The sequence below is a fragment of the Pongo abelii genome, chromosome 3 (genome assembly GCF_028885655.2).
Source record: "Pongo abelii isolate AG06213 chromosome 3, NHGRI_mPonAbe1-v2.0_pri, whole genome shotgun sequence".
Taxonomy (NCBI): domain Eukaryota; kingdom Metazoa; phylum Chordata; class Mammalia; order Primates; family Hominidae; genus Pongo; species Pongo abelii.
The window spans coordinates 64,141,883-64,160,547 of record NC_071988.2 but is presented as its reverse complement, the minus strand read 5'-3'; the positions used below and the strand labels follow the sequence as shown (position 1 = coordinate 64,160,547).

The window sequence follows — 18,665 nt, the reverse complement described above, 5'->3', positions numbered from 1 at the left end:
ACCATGTTGGTCAGGCTGGTTTTGAACTCCTGACCTCAAGCAATCATTCCCCCTTAGTCTCCCAAAGTGCTGGGATTACAGGCATGAGCCACTGTGCCCGGCCCCTAATATTGTATTTCTAAAATAACTCCATAGTAGTGTTTCTTGGAAAACTGGTTGCAATAGAAGTTTTATAGAAAAAAAAAGGCCATGAAAGTTTAAGGTATATCACAAAATATATTACCTATATAAAATGTTTTAAGATGTCCTACAGTAAAGAAACATCCCTATTTTTGTTAGATTTAGTTTTTCTTAAACATTTGACCAATGAACCTTCTTCAATGTGAAAATTATCTACATTTTACAGTATTTGTCTTCTACTAATTGCACTTCTGAAAGTACTGGTCTCTGGAGATGGTGCCTGTATCAGTCAGGGATCCAGTAGGAAACAGATGTCAACTCAAAAGGATTTGACTGATGTGAGTCTAATGAAGGGACTATTCTGAAGGCATGGCTAGAGTTAAGAGAACCAACAAGAATCCAGGTGTTAACAGTGAGGGGAAACCGTTATCATCCATAGGCCTGAAGACCCAAAGGCAGGCCGTAGCATTCCTAGGGCCTGAAGAGAGCTGAGATAGTGGAAGAGGAGCCGTTCATAGTAGCTGGAGCCAGTGGTGTGCCTCCTGGGAAATGTTTAACAGCCTACTCTTCAGGAGAAAAAAAAACCTACTTGTAATACTGATTTTTATGCAGTAAATCCTCCCACTATGGACAATTTCAAGCTACCAATGTGGTCAGTGAACGTGGAGTTTGGAAGAGATGCAGAGTATCACATCATTATGTATTTTGATCACACAGGTAGACGTAAGGAACTTCAAAAGCATAGATAATAGTAAAATGCAGTAAAATAATTAGGAAGTCATGGGTTTTGAATATTTGTTATTTTTAATGTAATATATTTAACTGTACATATATATGCGCTTTACTTTTTAATACTGACTATGTTTAGCAACTGGCCCACAAAATTACTGGAAATTTAACAAGCCACAGCAACAGCAAACCACTGGCTGTGGCCATAGAGGGAATAACCACTATCCAAACCAGAACTCCGAGAAGGATCCTAGGAAAGAGATACCAAGCCCTCTAATCTCTAACCAAGGAGCTGAGAGAACACTGCATCCATGAGAGTATGCTTTCTGCATGAGTCAGCCCCCAGGGTACAGGGCTGGCAGTAAAGGATAGAGAATGAATCTAGTGGGTGGAGATAAATGACAAATAACCATTGGAATTCCTAAATATATATGTTTGAGATTCAGGGTTAGGCTAGTTGTGTGAGGATTCCCCTAAAGTACCTTTAAAAGTACATAATGAGGCAAAAATCACCAGGAATCTTTTTTTTTTTAATGCTCCTTAGGTGATTATGGTATACAACAAGATTTAGAGTAAGGTCTTGCTTGAATATGGCTCTCAAGTATTAACGGTGCCACAAGTGACTGTTTTTCTTTTTATTTGAGCTTAACTGTTATCTAACTTGTCCATTTGAGAACATCTTCCTAGATTATCTCATTACTTCAGGAGGTGAGATAAACATAAGTGGTGGTTTTAGGATTCTAGGATTCAGATGGGAGTTGTACTTTAGCCAGGAGCTGGAAAGGCTAGAGCCAGGACAGAGAAGAGACACTTAGGCAATTTAGAGCCCTGCCTAAGCAGCCAAGCAGAGTACAGTGGTCTTTCAGAGCTGAGGAGGCAGAGATCAGAATTTGGGGCAATTTAAATGGGTAGAATCTGCAGAAGAGGTATCTTAGCACGGGCTATTATAACAAAATACTATCAACTGGGTGGCTCAAACAACAGAAATTTATCTCTCACAGTTCTGGAGGCTGAGAAGTCCAAGATCAAGGTGCCCACTGAGTCTGTTCCCCAGTGAGGGCTCTCTTCCTGGTTTGCAAATGGTCACCTTCTTGCTGTGTCCTCACATGGCATAGAGAGATGCAGAATGCTGATCTTTCTTCCTCTTCTTCTAAGGACACTAATCGCATTATGAGGCCCCCCACCCTCAGGACCTCATGTAAATCTAATTACTTCCCAAAGGCCTCAACTCCAAATAACATCACAATGGGGGTTAGAAATTGAACCTATTAATTTTAGAGGGACACAAACATTCACCCCATAACAAGAGCACAGCAGAGAAGAAGGACCTGTGCAGAGGAAGAGCCCAGGAGTTCTGTGGTTCTATGGATTTCATCCATGAGTTTTTGACTGAGGTCTAGTATATACAGGCAAGGGGAAGACTTCCCAGAGAGTGGTTACTAAAGGATTGATAGAGGAAAAGAGATCGTAGAGATCAAGCAGTACTGGAGGATGGGAATAGTAGCTCAGCTGAAGAGAAGAGATCTTGTTTTGTTAACACCTCTCTAACAACCCAGGCATTCAGCTGAGACATCAAAAAGCACATGGCTTAGGGGTAAGTACTTTCTCTCTTAGCCTCCTCAGCAGAGTTCCAAGAGAGAATTAAGGCCTAACACCCCAATGAATCCATTGAATATAATGAATTAACTTCCTTCCTAAGCATCTAGAACAAGGGTCAGCAAATTTAAATGGGCCAGATAGTACATTTTTGGTAGGCTTTCAGTCCAAGAGGCAAAACCTAGACCATTACATAAGCACTTAAACTGTATAACCATTTACAAATGTAAAAACTATTCTTAGCTCATGGGTCACACAAAAATAGGAGATGGGCTGGAGAGGGACCAAAGGCAATAGGATGTAAAGTGAGTCTTGGTGAACAGATGGTAAATTAGTGACAGAAATATAATAGGAAAGGGTATTTGTTGACAGAAAAATATATTTAAAGGGCACAGACATGGATAAGGGCTAGGAGCGAGGGGGATGGAACAAACAAGGACACTATGGCTGGAACAAGAGTTAGTTGCCGGAAGCGGAGGCTCAGAGATAAGCTGGATGAACACTTATATGGGATGCCAGAGTTAGTACGAAGTGGAAATAAACTTCCACATTTCTGGTTGGATTGTTGATTTCCCACCTCTTAAAGTTAACTCTTAGTTTTCCTTCTCAAAATTTTCCTCCCATCACATATCTATTTTAGTAATGATATCGTCTATTCTGTTATTTATGAAGGAAAGCAGACTCCTAAATACTGCACTTCTCATCACTCTATAGTCAAATCAGAAAGACTCGCATTTATCCATCTTCACTGTCACCACCCAAACCTCACGTACTGCATCTTTCTAACCCAACTACTTTGCTAACGTCCTGTTTCCATTTTGTTTCCCTTGCATCCATCCTTCACAGAGTAGCCACAATAATTATTTAAAAACATAAATTGGAGTCTGTTTCTTTCCTATATAGTACCCTTCAATGTTTTCTCCTTTTGCATAGAGTAAAATCCAAGCTCTGTAATTGTTCTTCACACACTCGTGTATGTTTTCAGCACATGCTTTCCTCTCCCACTAAATCTCACATGTCCCCAGTGCTGTCCTCCCTCAAGCTCTCTGGTCTTCTTCTGGTTTTGCCAGGTACATTTGTCAATAGCATTCCCTTCTTGGGTCTTCCCCCTTCTCCTCACATAGCCAGATTCTTTTCATAGTCTTTTCCTTCAAGTTTCATCACAAAGTCACATTCTCAGAGAGACCTTCTTTGAACATTAATTTTCTATAGCGATTACAGCGATTATAGGGTTTGTTTTTTAATTTTAAAAAAATGTTCTTACTTGTCGTTGTCAAATAAAACACAAATAACACAAACCTGCATAAAAAATATTACTTAATGAATCACTATATAGTGAACACCATCGCAACCACAAACCAGCTGAAGAAATAGACCATTGACAGCCTCCCAGAATCCTTTTCACTGGCCCTGTACCCAACACAGTCCTCTCTCATACCACTAAAGTAACTGTTACAATTGCTTCCACACATTTCTCTATAATTTCATCACTCAAGTCCTCATCCCTAAACATTATAGCCTTGTCCATTTTTTTGTTTAACTTGATATGTCTTTTAATTCTCTTTATTTACAGTTCCTTTTTTTATTACCATTTTTAAAACTTCAACAAATTAAGGAACAATTTACATATGATAAAGTTCATGAATTTCCAATGTATAGTTCTATGAGCTTTGACAAATGTATATACCTATGCAACTACCATTCCAATCAAAACACAGCCTGTCTCATCTCTCCAGAAAGTTCCGCCTTGCCCATTCCAGTCAGTTGCCTCCCCTACAGGCAACCACTGTTCTAATCTTTAGCATTCTTTCTGTTTATCTCATCCTAGAAGTATGCGTAAGAGAAGTCACACAGTATGGACTCTTTTGTGTCTAATATCTTTCACGCAGCATGTTTTTGAGATGCATCTCTATTGTTTTGTGTATCAGTTCTTTTCTTCTTCATATTGCTAAGTAGTCTTCCATTTATGAATATACAACAATTTGTTCATTCTTCTGTGGATAAACATTTGGGCTATTTTTAGTTTTTGACTATTGTTAATAAAGCCATTATAAACATTCTTGTAAAAATGTACATTACAATATTATTTAACACCCAGAAATGACTTAAACATCCAACGATAAGGGATTGGTTAAGCCAATCTTAATATAATAATACGAAAGTATGAAATCATTTAAAATTCTGTTTACTAAGAATTTTTTGAGGGATACAAAATATTTATAATAGAAGGTTAAAGGAGAAAAGTAGAATGCAATTTTTTTTGCAATATTATTCTCAACTCCGTTAAATATATGCTTACGCATATATGAATATATATTTTATATAAATGTGAATGAAAACTCACCAAAATATTAATGAAACTTTTCTTAAATGGTTTGGCTACTGGTGACTTTAGTTTTATTCTTTATATTTCTTTGTATTTTCTCAGCTATTCCCAATCAGAATATTATTATAAGAAGTTATAATATACATATTATCTATAAATATACACTTATAGATAACTATGGTAACTTTATAAGTTATAAATATTATTTAAAAATAAAAATGCTGTAAGGGAAATTTGTATTTAGCTATAATACAAAAAATAGTATACTAGCTACTTGGCTAAATGGCTAAATGACAGAGCCATTTTAACCCAAAGTTACACTGAATGAATATTTTACTTCTGGGATCCTGATGTTTCTTTGGCACCACTGTCTACAAACCCAAAACAGGATATGTAAGGAGGTTGTTAGTATTTGTGAAAACATTTACAACAGTAAAACAAACACACACAGAAACAGTGTGGATTTGTAGGGGTGGGAGCGCTCATAAACCAGCATTAAATTTCTGCATTACTAGGCACCCAGTGCCTAACACATAGCAGGTTTTCAATCAACACTTATTGAATTCATGAACAGACATGTACAAAACCTAGTGAAATAATTTGACATGATAAAAAGACTGTATACACACCAGCGTAATTAAAGAGATGCTGATATGATGATATGAGCACAAAGTTTTGGAAGATGAGGGAGCAGGACTTGAATGAAATCTTTAAGAATTAGTGGGAAATGCATGAGATAAACAAGAGAAGAGATGGCCTTCCAGGCAAAAGAAAACCCATAAGGAAAGAGACGAATTTGGGTCAAGCCTATCACATTGCGGGAAATGCCAGGGCTAGAATAAAGGGTTTACCAATGCAGACAGTTGGAGTTCAAGCTTGAAAGAGTTGGGAGGAAATAAAGAATACCAAATACCAGTTTGAAGTAAAGTGAGCTTACTAGTCTATTTGATGAGTGAGTTGCACACAGGAAGGTAGCATTCAGATATCTCATAGCCCATGCAGGGCTCAATATGCCTGGCAAAGACGAGGCATAATACTCATGCGTGAGTTCAGCCAGTTTCCCAACAGAATAGGTTGCATATAGGGTGAAAAGAAGGAATCACATCAGATCAGGCAAAGACTATTCTGATCTCAAGTCTCCGATTGGCTCCAAGGTGGACTCTAAATTTTGCATAATCAATTGGCTCCCTTCAGATTTCATGTCACTGATGCTGGAAAGATGGATTTTAAGTGTTGTAGGATGAGTTGGGTGAAATTCAAGAGGGGTAGGGTTATTTCATGGACACCTTTGATTAAATTTGCCCAATGTTCTTAAATAGGAGAACACAGAGAGAGTGTAGCAGGACCCTGTGTGGCATGCTAAGACATTTCAACTCTTTTTCCTGGTCTATTCTCCAACTTCCTAACTGGTCTCCTTTCCTCTGGTCCCGCCCTCCTCCAATACATTTTCTGTAGCTTATAAACCACAGGTTGTTGATGTCCATTCAACAGATATTGACTGAAGACCTAGCAAAAATGGGATGCTCTGATTTCCTTGCTCAAAATTGTTCAGTGGTCCTTGTTGCATATTTACAAAGTCCAAAGTCTTTAGTGGGGCAGCCAAGGATGTCTAAGATCTGATATCAGCCTCCATTCCTGCATTGTCCTTCACCCTCATTCCCCTGACTAAGTTACCTCTCAAATGCTACTGGTGCTTTGAAGTTAGACATGGCTATCAATTTCAGCTGCATCACTTACCTAGTCATGTGACTTTGGGCATATTTCTTAGCCCCTTGAAGCCTTAGCTTCTCTATCTGTAATATGCAGACATAACACTACCTTCCTTATAGGATTGGTTTGATGATCAATGCTGATCTTGTTCATAAACTAGCCCAGTGCCTGGCACATAGAATTCATTTTATGTCAGCTATTATAATTACACCAGGTAGGGCTCCACAGAGGACCAAAGGAGACATATAAGTGCCTGCCTGCCCCCAACTTTTCCCCAGTAAAGCTGAACAACCTGATGCCACTTCAAAACCAATAGTCTTTAAATGTTCAATATTCATTTTGAAGAGTGTTGAGCCCTGCGTGGGCTGTGAGTTAGCTGGGTGCTTCCCTCCTGTATACATCTCACTCATCAAAGCAAATACTCAGCCACTGATCAGCCCACTCTTCTCAGAAGGTAGCTTATCATCCTCCAGCATTACTTGAACTTCTCCCTGGGAAGAAGATTGTAAACCCCTCTCACTCAACTCAATTACCCTCTGTCTCAGGGCTATGAGAGTTCCTTGGCAAGGGAGAGATACAGAGGAATTTACCACCAGCCTACAGCCAAGTAAGCATAATGTTCCAGCAAGGGGAGCAGGGAAAAGGCTTTCTTTTCTTATGTTTCATGGAACAGATATGCAATTACAACTTTCTTTTACCATATTTGGAATAGAAAATAACAGATTCTTTTTAAATTTTAAAGAAATGCATAAAACAAACAAGTATGTGTAATAGTGTGTTTACAGATTTTAAATGTTCTCCCTTATTGTAGATATGCAGGTAATATTTTAGAAAGTCTAAGCTGTCATTTGCCCGAGACTAACATAGAGTGGTAATAGCCTATTAATAGTAGGGTCAGGGTTCTAAAACCCCACCTACAAATTGTTCCTGAGGACCTTCCATAAGCAGATGCCTAGGCTACTTCACAGCCCAGGCCTTCACTGTGCTGAGTCTTCTGTCTACTGTTTACTTCCATGTGCAATCTATATTAGTTTCCTAGAGCTGCCATAACAAATTGCCACAAACTTGGATGGTTTAAAACTGCAGAAATGTATTATCTCGCAGTTCCAGAGGTTAAAAGCCCAATGTCAAGGTGCCAGCAGGTTTGATTCTTTCTGGGGTCTAGAGGAAGAATATGTTGCATGCCTCACTCCTAGTTTCTAGTGGTTGCTGACAATCCTTGGCATTTTTTTGACTTGTAGATACATCACCCCAATCTCTGCCTCTGCCACCATGTGGTGTTCTCCCCATGTGTCTCTGTGTCCAAATTTCTTTCTTCTTTTATAAAGATACCAGTCATTGGATTGGGGCCTACCCTAATCCAGTATGACTTCATCTTAACTTGATTTAATCTGAAGACTCTTTATTTCCAACTAAGGTCACATTCACAGGGGGGTTAAGAGGAATATATATTTTGAGGAGGCCCAATATAACTCAAACCACCATCCATCTGGATAGCTTTTAAACTTCAGTTTAATGGTACCTTAGAGACGATGCATCTGATTCTGTCCTCCCAGGTAGAATTGTTCACTCCTTTTTTATGCTTTTTCTGAGCCTCTGTTCAACTTTCTGTTGCCTATATCCTATAACTCTCTTTGCCCCTGTCAAAATATTCAAGCAGCAAAAAACATTCAAGTGTCAGCAACAAGAGCTTTCCTCTTCCTCTTTCCGCTGCTCCTTATCCCACTCCAGCCACCTCGAAGAGTATCTGTGTTTGTGTTGTGATCCTTTATGTGTAGATCAGGATAACAGGTAGAGCTGAAAAATAGACAAAATCTAAGGTAGGTGCTAAATTGATTTACATTAGCAATGGAATTAACCTCTATAGAGGAAAATAATATATTCAGTGGTCAAAGGGAGGATGAAAGTGGGATCTGAAAGCCTCTTGATATTCAACACAATGTTGTATATCTTTTTGACTCACCAGTAATAGCATAGTACCTGGATCTTGGCAGGTAATCGTTGAATAAATGGTGTTAATCTTACAATCTTTGGGAGCTACTGAAATATGAGGTTGTGAGAATGAAGGCACAACAAGTTTTGTGCTTTAGAAAGATCACTGTTGCAGAATGCTGGAATTTGCAGAGCTATATCCCAAGGATCTAGAACTCAGATTTCTTTTTTTTTTATTATTTGAGACAGAGTCTCACTCTGTCACCCAGGCTGGAGTGCAGTCACGCGATCTCGGCTTACTGCAACCTCTGCCTCCCAGGTTCAAGCAATTCTCCTGCCTCAGCCTCCCAAGTAGCTGGGACTACAGGTGCCCGCCACCACACCTGGCTAATTTTTCTATTTTTAGTAGAGACGGGGTTTCACCATATTGGCCAGGCTGGTCTCAAACTCCTGACTTTGTGATCCGCCAGCCTCAGCCTCCCAAAGTGCTGGGATTACAGGCATGACCCACCACGCCTGGCCTAGAACTCAGGTTTCTTATATCTTTCATAAATTGTGTTTGGTTTCAATGTAAATTATTTTGTCTTCTTAGAGTTCCGAATCTTTATAGAAAAACAGCATAAAAATCTAAATTGACAGACATTCAACAAAATGCCTGACAAATACCCCTCAAAACTATCAAGGTCATCAAAAACAAGAAAAGGCAGAGAAAACTATTAGAGACTCGATGAGGCTGAGAAGGCACAACTGCTAAAGTAATGTGGTATTTTGAGTAAAATCTTGGAACAGGAAAAGGACATCAGGGGAAAACTAGTGAAATCTGAATACATTGTAGAGCATAGTTAATAATAATGTGTCATTATTGGTTCCTTAGCTGTGACAAATGTCTCATAGTAAAGTAAGATGTTAACAGTAGAGGAAACTAGATGAGGGAATACAAGAACCCTCTATCTTTGCATTCTGTAAATCTAAAACTATTATAAAATATAAATGTTTATTTTTTAAAAGTTTGAGGAAAAATGATTTTATTTACTTCCTAGAAATAAAACCCCACTCTCCTGCCTTACTAAATGTTTTAAACATTCTTGAGACTTTCTTTAACATTTGAGGATCTTATCTAAAGCTCAGAGACATCATTCTATTAAGGGACACTTTACAGGATTGTGTAATTGTGATATGAAGCAGAGGCCTCTCAACTCTCGAATTCAAAAACCAGTGAAAGTTCAGGAAAAAACTAGGAATCTATCAGAGTGTTTCATATTATTCATTGTGTCAAATAAGACTAATACTCTTTTAGAAAGACTACTATTCTATTATTGCTAACACATTATAAAAGACTGTTTTAACAACACAAAATGAAAAGAATAAAAGTAAGAATAAAGAAAAGACCTTTTCACTGAATGTTATCATTATGAAAAACTTCCATATAGTTCTTATATGTCTTAGTTTGCTGCAGACTGGCCAAAACTATTTCCTAGGCATTGACCAGCATTTGGGAACCACTGGATAAGGGATGTGGCTGAATCTGTACTGAACCCAAGGAAGTCACTGGAAGGGCCTTCTGTTTTGCTTTGTTTTTAATAAAAATTGCTGATATCCTTGATTTAGCTCCTTTTATTGATTAAAAAAAGATCTTTTTGGAGCATTTTCTCCTTAGAACATCAAATCAGAGTTTACTGCTGGTTTTTTAATTTGCTAGTTTTGAGGTGTTGATCAATTTGCTTACTCTCTTTAACCTCCCTTTTTCTTCCACTATAAAGTGGGGATGATAATGCTATGGTAAGCAAGTCCTAACGTGGCCCCCAAAAGTCCTGCTTTCTGTTATTCATATATAATCCACTCCCTGGAGTGTGGGTTGGATCCAGTGATTCACTTCTACCAAATACAATATGGTGAAAGTAATAAGATATCACTTCTAACATTAGAGTACAGAGACCGTGCCTCCCAACTTAAGAACTCGCTTCACTTTCTTGCTCACTCACTGTGAGGGAAGCCAGCTACCATACTTTGAGCTGCCTTACGGAGGAACCCACGTGGGAATAAACCGAGGGAGACCTCAGCTACGTTAAGATCTGAGGTCTTCTCACAGCTATGTTATGAGTTCAGAAGATGATTTTCCCCCAGTCAAGCCTTTAGATGAGACCACAGCCCAGACCGACAGCAGGACTGCAACCTCCTGAGAGACCTTGACCCAGAGGTACCCAGCTAAGCCACAACCAGATCCCTGACCCACAAAAATTGTGAGGTAATGAATATTTGTTGTTTTAAGCTGCTAAATTTGTGTAATTTGTTATATGGCAATAGATAAATAATACATATGCTTTTGCAAAAGTTTTGTGAAGAATGATAGGGAAACTGGGTTTAATTAGATTCCATATGCTAATGAACTCAAATATATGAAGAAGGGAGCACCATAGCTGGCTCATAAAATGCAGTCTACAAATGTTAGTTTCCCCTCCAGTCCCCTCTCAAATGAGAACAATGATACCTGCTCTATTGTGAAAATGTTTTGAAAACTGTAATGTACTGGGCAATTATAATACATGTAGCAATGTAAGGTATTATTGTAATAGTAAAGAAAACATTGTTACTTTAAAAGCTGTTTGCAGTTTACACTAGTTGACTCAGAAGAAAGGCAAAAATTATTACGAAGAAAGCAGTTGTTTTGTTCAAGGAGGGAGGGAGACTAAGCAGGTATGATTATGAAAGGGAAGAAAATTTTAATGGGAGCTGGAATTCAAAACAGGAGGTGACCCTGATAACGTGTCACCCCTGAGAAGTACTGGCAATCTTGGGAAGGTGTGGCCTTTTCATAACACAGGAGAGGGGGCCTCATACTATTTAATGTGTATGTGAAAAAAAAAGCCTGTCTCTAGAAAGGTGGAGAGCCTGGAACATATGGGCAGGGCATACATGGATTACACAGGGCATACAGGACTGCAATTTAGCCCCAGAATAAAGCTTAGAATTGAGTCTGGGGACAGAATCTAAACTGCAGGCATAAAGCAAATTATTCTATTAACACTCAAGAAATGTGGTCTTTCTCAAAGCATGGAGGACAATAAGGTTTTTACTACATCCTCATTTTATTTATTATTATTAATTATTAATAGTATGAATTTCAATTAATTAACCCTATTACTCTCTTATTAATGAGATACAAAGGAGATGTGTTATTTACTAATCAAGGAACTAAGTCAGCAGTAAGTTAAAATTTTCCATAACTTACATCATTTTAATAAACCTTTGTAGTTTCTTGGGTTTTTTTTTTTTTAGTATATATATTTTTAAAAAACTAAGAATCTAGAAGAGTTCAGAGAATAAGACACTTATATAATCACATTCAGTGTTTTGTTCTGAGATGCGGCTGTATCTCTCCTTTATTTAACTCTTTCACAAGCCTTAGGACAAAGTCTAAGCTGCTGGGTACAGCATTCAAGGCCTTTATGATCTGCCTCATGGGTATCTCTCCAATCTCATTTCTCACCCAATACTTACTCCTCCTACAACACACTCCAGCAACACCAAACTGCTAGAGTTCCAGAACTCACCCTGCTATTTCAGACTTCTCTTCCTATAATTTACCACCCACTTCATCCTTAGGAACTCAACTCCAAGGTCACCTGCATGGGGAAGCATCCTCTACCTCCATCAATCCTTTCTCCTAGCCCCTGCCGTCCTGGGTTTTCTGTTTCCATAACTGCACTTATGGGTCAGAATGCGGGATGTTTAGAGCCACCACTTACTGGCTGTGTGACCTTGGGCAAGTTACTTAACTATTCTATCCTTCAATTCCTTGCTTACAAGAGGAGGATAATACCGGGCGCGGTGGCTCCCGCCTGTAATCCCAGCACTTTGGGAGGCCGAGGCGGGCGGATCACGAGGTCAGGAGATCGAGACCATCCTGGCTAACACGGTGAAACCTCGTCTCTACTAAAAATACAAAAAACTAGCCAGGCTTGGTGGCGGGCGCCTGTAGTCCCAGCTACTCGGGAGGCTGATGCGGGAGAATGGTGTGAACCCAGGAGGCAGAGCTTGGAGTGAGCGGAGATTGCTCTACTGCACTCCAGCCTGGGCCACAGAGCAAGACTCCGTCTCAAAAAAATAAATAAATAAATAAAATAAAAAAAATTAGGATAATACTAGTGCCTGTGACATAGCTTTATCATGAAGATTCAGTGAATTAATACTTGTAAAGCACTTAGAACAGTGCCTGGCACAGACTTAGTGCTCAATAAATGTCAGTTATTATTTTTATTGAAATTCTTAATTTACTTATCTTTCTGTTTGCTGATTTGATTCTGAGCTCCTTGAAATAATAATAATAATAATAATAATAATAATAAAAGATAGAGTAAAAGAAAAAAAAAAAAAGAAAAGAAATTAAGGACAACACAATGCCCAGCACAAAGTAGAATCTGAAAATACATTTCATGCTAATCAAAATTTTAATTTAGGTAAAATACGTGCGTGTGTGTATATATGTCTTTTTTAATTAAAAACTTCTGTACCTATGCATACCTTGGTGAATTGTGAGCTAATAATGCCCAGAGGTTATACACTTGAACTGAATTTCTTTTTTGATATTCCATGGGCATCTATTAATAATAATAATAAAATTCTATTTTTGTTTAAAAACAAGCTCTAAAATACAATGCCCACAGTCCATGGAGAAGCAAACAAGGTAATCCTTATATTTTCCTTCATGTAAACAAAACACCAAATTTAATTTGTATCCGCATGAAGAAGAGGTTTTCTTTTAAAAAAAATCATTAAAAGCAAAATATGGCATTTAGAAAGAATAATTAAATGCATCTGAAACTCAGGAGATAAAAACGGATGAAGAGTTTTGTAATAAAAATGGCCTAGCCAGATCCCCTCCCTCTCCCTCTAACTTTAAAAATGACGGTACTTGGAAGACAGAAGGAGCTTTTCTTTTAGCGTATCCCTGAAGGCTCTGAGTGTGGATTTTGACTCTGAGAGCCTCTACCTCCTCTTAACGCACAAAGTAGATGTTGTCACAGAATTAGCTTTGACCCCTAAGAAGAAAGATGTTGTCACAGAATTGGCTTTGACAACTTAGGAAGTTTGGTTTCTTTCACCTTCCTTCTCCTTGCCTCTCTTAGAGAAACATTATGGGGCTTGTTTTCCATCCCTCCCTCCCTCTCTCCCTCCCTCCCTTCCTTTCTTTCTTCCTCTCTCCTTTCCTCCCTCCCTCCCTCTCTCTCTTCCTTCCTATCTTTTTTGTATGTATTTTGGACTATATTTCTGAGAGAGAAATTTCCTATAATCTCACTGAACCAGCTAACAGAACGCCAGCAATGATTAGTGGAGACTGACATCCCCAGGAGAGACTGCCAACCTTTTTCCTGTCTCTGGTGAACTTCCTTAGACAGCACCCACTCCCCCTCCTACCCTTAGGTCATCGATATCTCTTTCTTCACTAGATCCTTCCTCTCTGCTGCCAAGCAGGCTCATATCTCATATCTGTCTGTCTTTGTTTTTTTTTCTTTTGAGACAGGGTTTCACTCTGTCACTCAGGCTGGAGTACAGTGATGTGATCTTGACTCACTGCAACCTCTGCCTCCTAGGCTCAGGTGATCCTCCTGCCTCAGCCTCCTAAGTAGCTGGGACTACAGGAGCAGGCCACCATGCACAGCTAATTTTTGTACTTTGTGTAGATATGGGGTCTGACTATGTTGCCCAGGCTGGTCTTGAACTCCTGGGCTCAAGCCAGGCCTTCCAAAGAGCTGGGAATACAGGCATGAGTCACTGTGCCTGACCACATCTCCTTGCCTTAAAAAAACCAAATAAAAGCTTCACTTGTCTACCTCCTCAAGCTACCGTACTATTCTTTTCTTCTTTCGGAGCCGAATTTCTTGATTATGTCACAGACTACTTTTGTCTTCCTCACTACCTATTTAATCCATAACTCCCTAACCTTCACTGCTCCACTAAAACAGCCATCTAGAAAAGCTGTTCTTAAATTCTGGGGAGGATTCAAAATCCCTTTGGGAATCTGGTGGATGTTTAGATCATCTCACTGTGGGTGGGCAAGAGGGTGTAAACTTTTTTTGCATACAAAATTTTGCACATAATTGTAGGGATTAAAAAACTTCCTGAAGTTTATCCAGAGAGCCCTTAAGAACCAAAAGTTAAGACCCTTTGCTCTAAATGGTCACAAGAATCTTCTAACCATCTTCATTTCCACTCTTGAAAGGTTTAGGGGAAGAGCAAACACTTTGGATTAAAACTTAGCACCTGGGTTCAAATTCTTCCACTTGATATCTGAATGACCTTGGCCAAGTTACTTAGTATCTCTGACCATCAATTTCCTCACCTGTAAAATGAGGAAGAAGCCATCTTGCTCAAAGTGTGTTGTAGATAATCCATGTACTGACATGTAAAAAATACCTAAGACCATACTCTACACCTATGAGGCACTAGATCAATGAAATTCTCCAGCTTCCTTCAGTCCACCTTATAATATACTGTCCTCTTCCAAGCTTTCTGACTGTTCCTTCTTTGTTTAATTCATTGGCTCTGTCTTATCCTGCTGCCCCACCAGATTAGGTGCTCCCCACAGTTCACCGTGTAGCTGGACTTTCACACCCACGCTTTCCCTCAGAGTATGTCCTCATCACCAGTCCTTCACCTCTTACCTCAGCACCAACCAAACCTCTGCCCCTGGTCTTTTTATCTCTAGTTCTCACTGCAATGGCATATTTCCACCATGACTGAAATTCGATACATCAAAAACCAAACTTACCTCTTGAAGACTTGCAAAATGGGGTCTTCCCTCTTGGCTTTCCTCTGTTTTCCCATCATTCCCCCAGCATCCCAGCCCTGTGAGATCCTCAGCATGTTTTCCGCCTCCTCCAACTGCCTCACATCATAAGCAACCAGTGGCTGGAGTCCCTTGTGTCTTTTGTGGCATCTCTTCTTGGCTAGAGTCCTGTGTATCTTTTGCTGCATCTCTTTCCTTTCATTCTCATTTCCACTGCCACTGTCACCACACACACTACAGCTTCTTCTAATAGCTTCCCTGGCCATTCCTCCCTCCAATCCATCCTGAATAACACTATAAAAATAATCTTCCTAAAATGCCACTTGCTTTCCTACCTCACCACTGCTCTGTACCAAGAATTTCCCCATTGCCTGCTGCTTGAACCCCAGTTCCTTTTCCATTGCCCATTCCTCCAAACTCAACACTATTACCAATTGGGTTGGGGAGGAAAATGATTAACAAAATTGACCAGAAACTTTATTAACATGTTCATGTTCAAGCACTCTCTAGAAATTGATGTGTGTTCTGTGGAGAAGATATAGACTTGTTCCCCAAAAAAGTATGAGAGAAGGACAATTTTTTTTTCAGACGGAGTCTCGCTCTGTCGCCCAGGCTGGAGTGCAGTGGCGTGATCTCAGCTCACTGCAACCTCCGCTTCCCGGATTCACGCCATTCTCCCACGTCAGCCTCCCCAGTAGCTGGGACTACAGGCGCCCTCCACCCCGCCTGGCTAATTTTTTAAATATTTTTAGTAGAGACGGGGTTTCACTGTGTTAGTCAGGATGGTCTTGATCTCCTGACCTCGTGATCCACCCTCCTCGGCCTCCCAAAGTGCTGGGATTACAGGCGTGAGCCACCGTGCCTAGCCGAGATAATTTAAAAATCGGTTTGCTTAACAGCAACTAATGTCACTCAGACGATGAAAACAGAATTTAGGGTTTTGGAGAAATTTAAATGACAGAAGCATATTGCGGTTTGCCATGATGAATGCCAGCTGGCATTGGTACTATTCACCAAGGAAGAACAACACTGGCACCAAAGGCATAGACCAGTGCACCAAACCACTCTCCAGAGTACAGCATGTGTTTTGAGATTCTGGAGGCTACTCTGCTCTATGGCTGCTGGCTCCACAGTGTGGGTCCTGCCTGGCACAAAAGCAGTCCTCAGCAGAAGCCTGTGCAAATTCAAAGAACAACCAAAGAGAACAGAGAAGTGGAAGTTTTGAATAGACATGTCAATCTAAACATATATTCTTCATGCATTTTAGAAAATCTTGAATAAGCAGCCACATCGTTTCCCTGCAGACCTGTCTCAGATTCCATGTCCTTCACATGACCTTAACTGACCTCTCCAGGCCTCTCTGAATTCATAGTACTTATTACATAACCCAGAGGTTTCCCAAACTTCCTCTATTCACAGGGTCCTAAGTGTCTCTTCCTTTCTTCCATGGGGTCTGTAGACCAAAAAAAAAATACCTAATAGCTTCATTACTAAGTAGTTATGCCCAAACAACTTAATAAGTAATCATGTTCTAAAAACTTAGCAGCTGTTTAAAAAAATAGTGCATGTAAATTGAAAGAAAGTATATGATCTTATTGCTGGAAAACCCTAAAGACTCCACCAAAAAAACTCTTAGATTTGATAAATGAATTCAGTAAGTTTCAGCATACAAAATCAGCATACAAAAATCAGGAGCATTTCTATATACCACTAACGATCAAGCTGAGAACCAGATCAAGAAGGCATTCCCATTTACAATACCTACCAAAAGAATAAAATATCTAAGAATATATTATATTAACTAAGGAGATGAAAGATGTCTACAAGAAAAACTATAAAACACTGTTTAAAGAAGTTAAAGATGACACAAATAAATGGGAAAACATCCCATGCTCATAGATCAGAAAAATCGATATCATTAAAATGATTCTATTGCCCAAAGCAATCTACAGAGTCAGTGCAATCCCTATCAAGATACAAACATATTTTTTCACAGAATTAGAAGAAACCTTTTTTTTTTTTTTTTTTTTTTTTTTGAGCTGGAGTCTTGCTCTGTCTCCCAAGCTGAAGTGCAATGGCGCAATCTCAGCTCACTGCAACCTCCGCCTCCCAGGTTCAAGCGATTCTTCTGCCTCAGCCTCCTAAGTAGCTGGGATTACAGGCACCTGCCACCACATCCAGATAATTTTTGTATTTTTTAGTAGAGACGGGGTTTTGCCATGTTGGCCAGGCTGGTCTCAAACTCCTGACCTCAGGTGATCCATCCATCTTGGCTTCCCAAAGTGCTGGGATTACAATTCTAAAATTCACATGGGACCAAAAAAAGAGCCCAAACAGCCAAAGCAATTCTAAGCAAAAAGACAAAGCTGGAGGCATTACATTAGCTTACTTCAAATGATACTGCGAGGGTAGAGTAACCAAAGCAGCATGGTACTAGCATAAAAATAGACACATAAATCAATGGAACAGAATAGAGAACCCAGAAATAAAGTCACATGTCTACAGCCAACTGATCTTTGACAAAGTCAACAAAAATATGCACTGGGGAAAGAAGCTCTTCTCAATAAATGGGGCCGGGAAAATCAGATTGCCATATGCAGAATAATGAAATTGGGCCCCTTTCTTATACCGTATACAAAAATCACTCAAAATTGATTAAAGACTTAAATGTAGGACCTGAAACTATAAAAATACTAAAAGAAAACCGAGGGGAAACTCTTCTGGACATTGGTCTAGGCAAATAATTCCTAAGACCTCAAAAGAACAAGCAACAAAACCAAAAATGGACAAACAGGACTTAATTAAACTAAAAACTTCTGCACAGCAAAAGGTATACATCAACAGAGTGAACAGCCTACAGAATGGGAGAAAATATTTAACAAGTATGCTTCCAATGGGGGACAAATATCCAGAATTTACAAGAAACTCTAACAACTCAACAACAAAAAACACAAATAACCCCATTTAAAAGTGGGCAAAGGACATGAATAGACATTTTTCAAAAGAAGACTTACAAATGGCCAACAAAAATATGAAAGAATGCTCAACAACAGTAATCATCAGAGAAATGCAAATTAAAACCACAATGAGATATCATCTCACACCAGTCAAAATGGCAACTATTTAAAAACTCAAACAAATTACAGATGTTGGCAAGGTTGTAGAGAAAAGAGAATGCCTGTACACTGTTGGTGGGAATGTAAATTAATATCATCTCTATGGAAAACAGTATGGAGATTTTTCAAAGAACTAAAAATAGAAACTTCTACTGCATCCAGCAACCCCACTATTGGATATCTACCCAAATGGAAAAAAAATCATTATATTAAAAAGATACTTACCCTCATATATTTAGCACAGCACTATTCATAAGAGCAAAGATGTGGAATCAATGTAAGTGCCCATCAGTGGATGACTGGATAAAGAAAATGTGATATAGCTGTATATATATGCGTGTGTGTGTGC

The 18,665-nt window shown here is 39.1% G+C and overlaps 1 long non-coding RNA gene across 1 annotated transcript in view; it reads right to left on the bottom strand.

Moving 5' to 3' along the window:
* Positions 1-18,665, bottom strand: part of LOC129058993 (uncharacterized) — a 32,705-nt gene that overhangs the window by 1,996 nt on the left and 12,044 nt on the right. Inside the window, exon 2 of the long non-coding RNA XR_008524536.2 lies at positions 8,004-8,278. This is a non-coding gene — a long non-coding RNA (uncharacterized LOC129058993). The remainder of the gene's footprint in view (positions 1-8,003; positions 8,279-18,665) is intronic.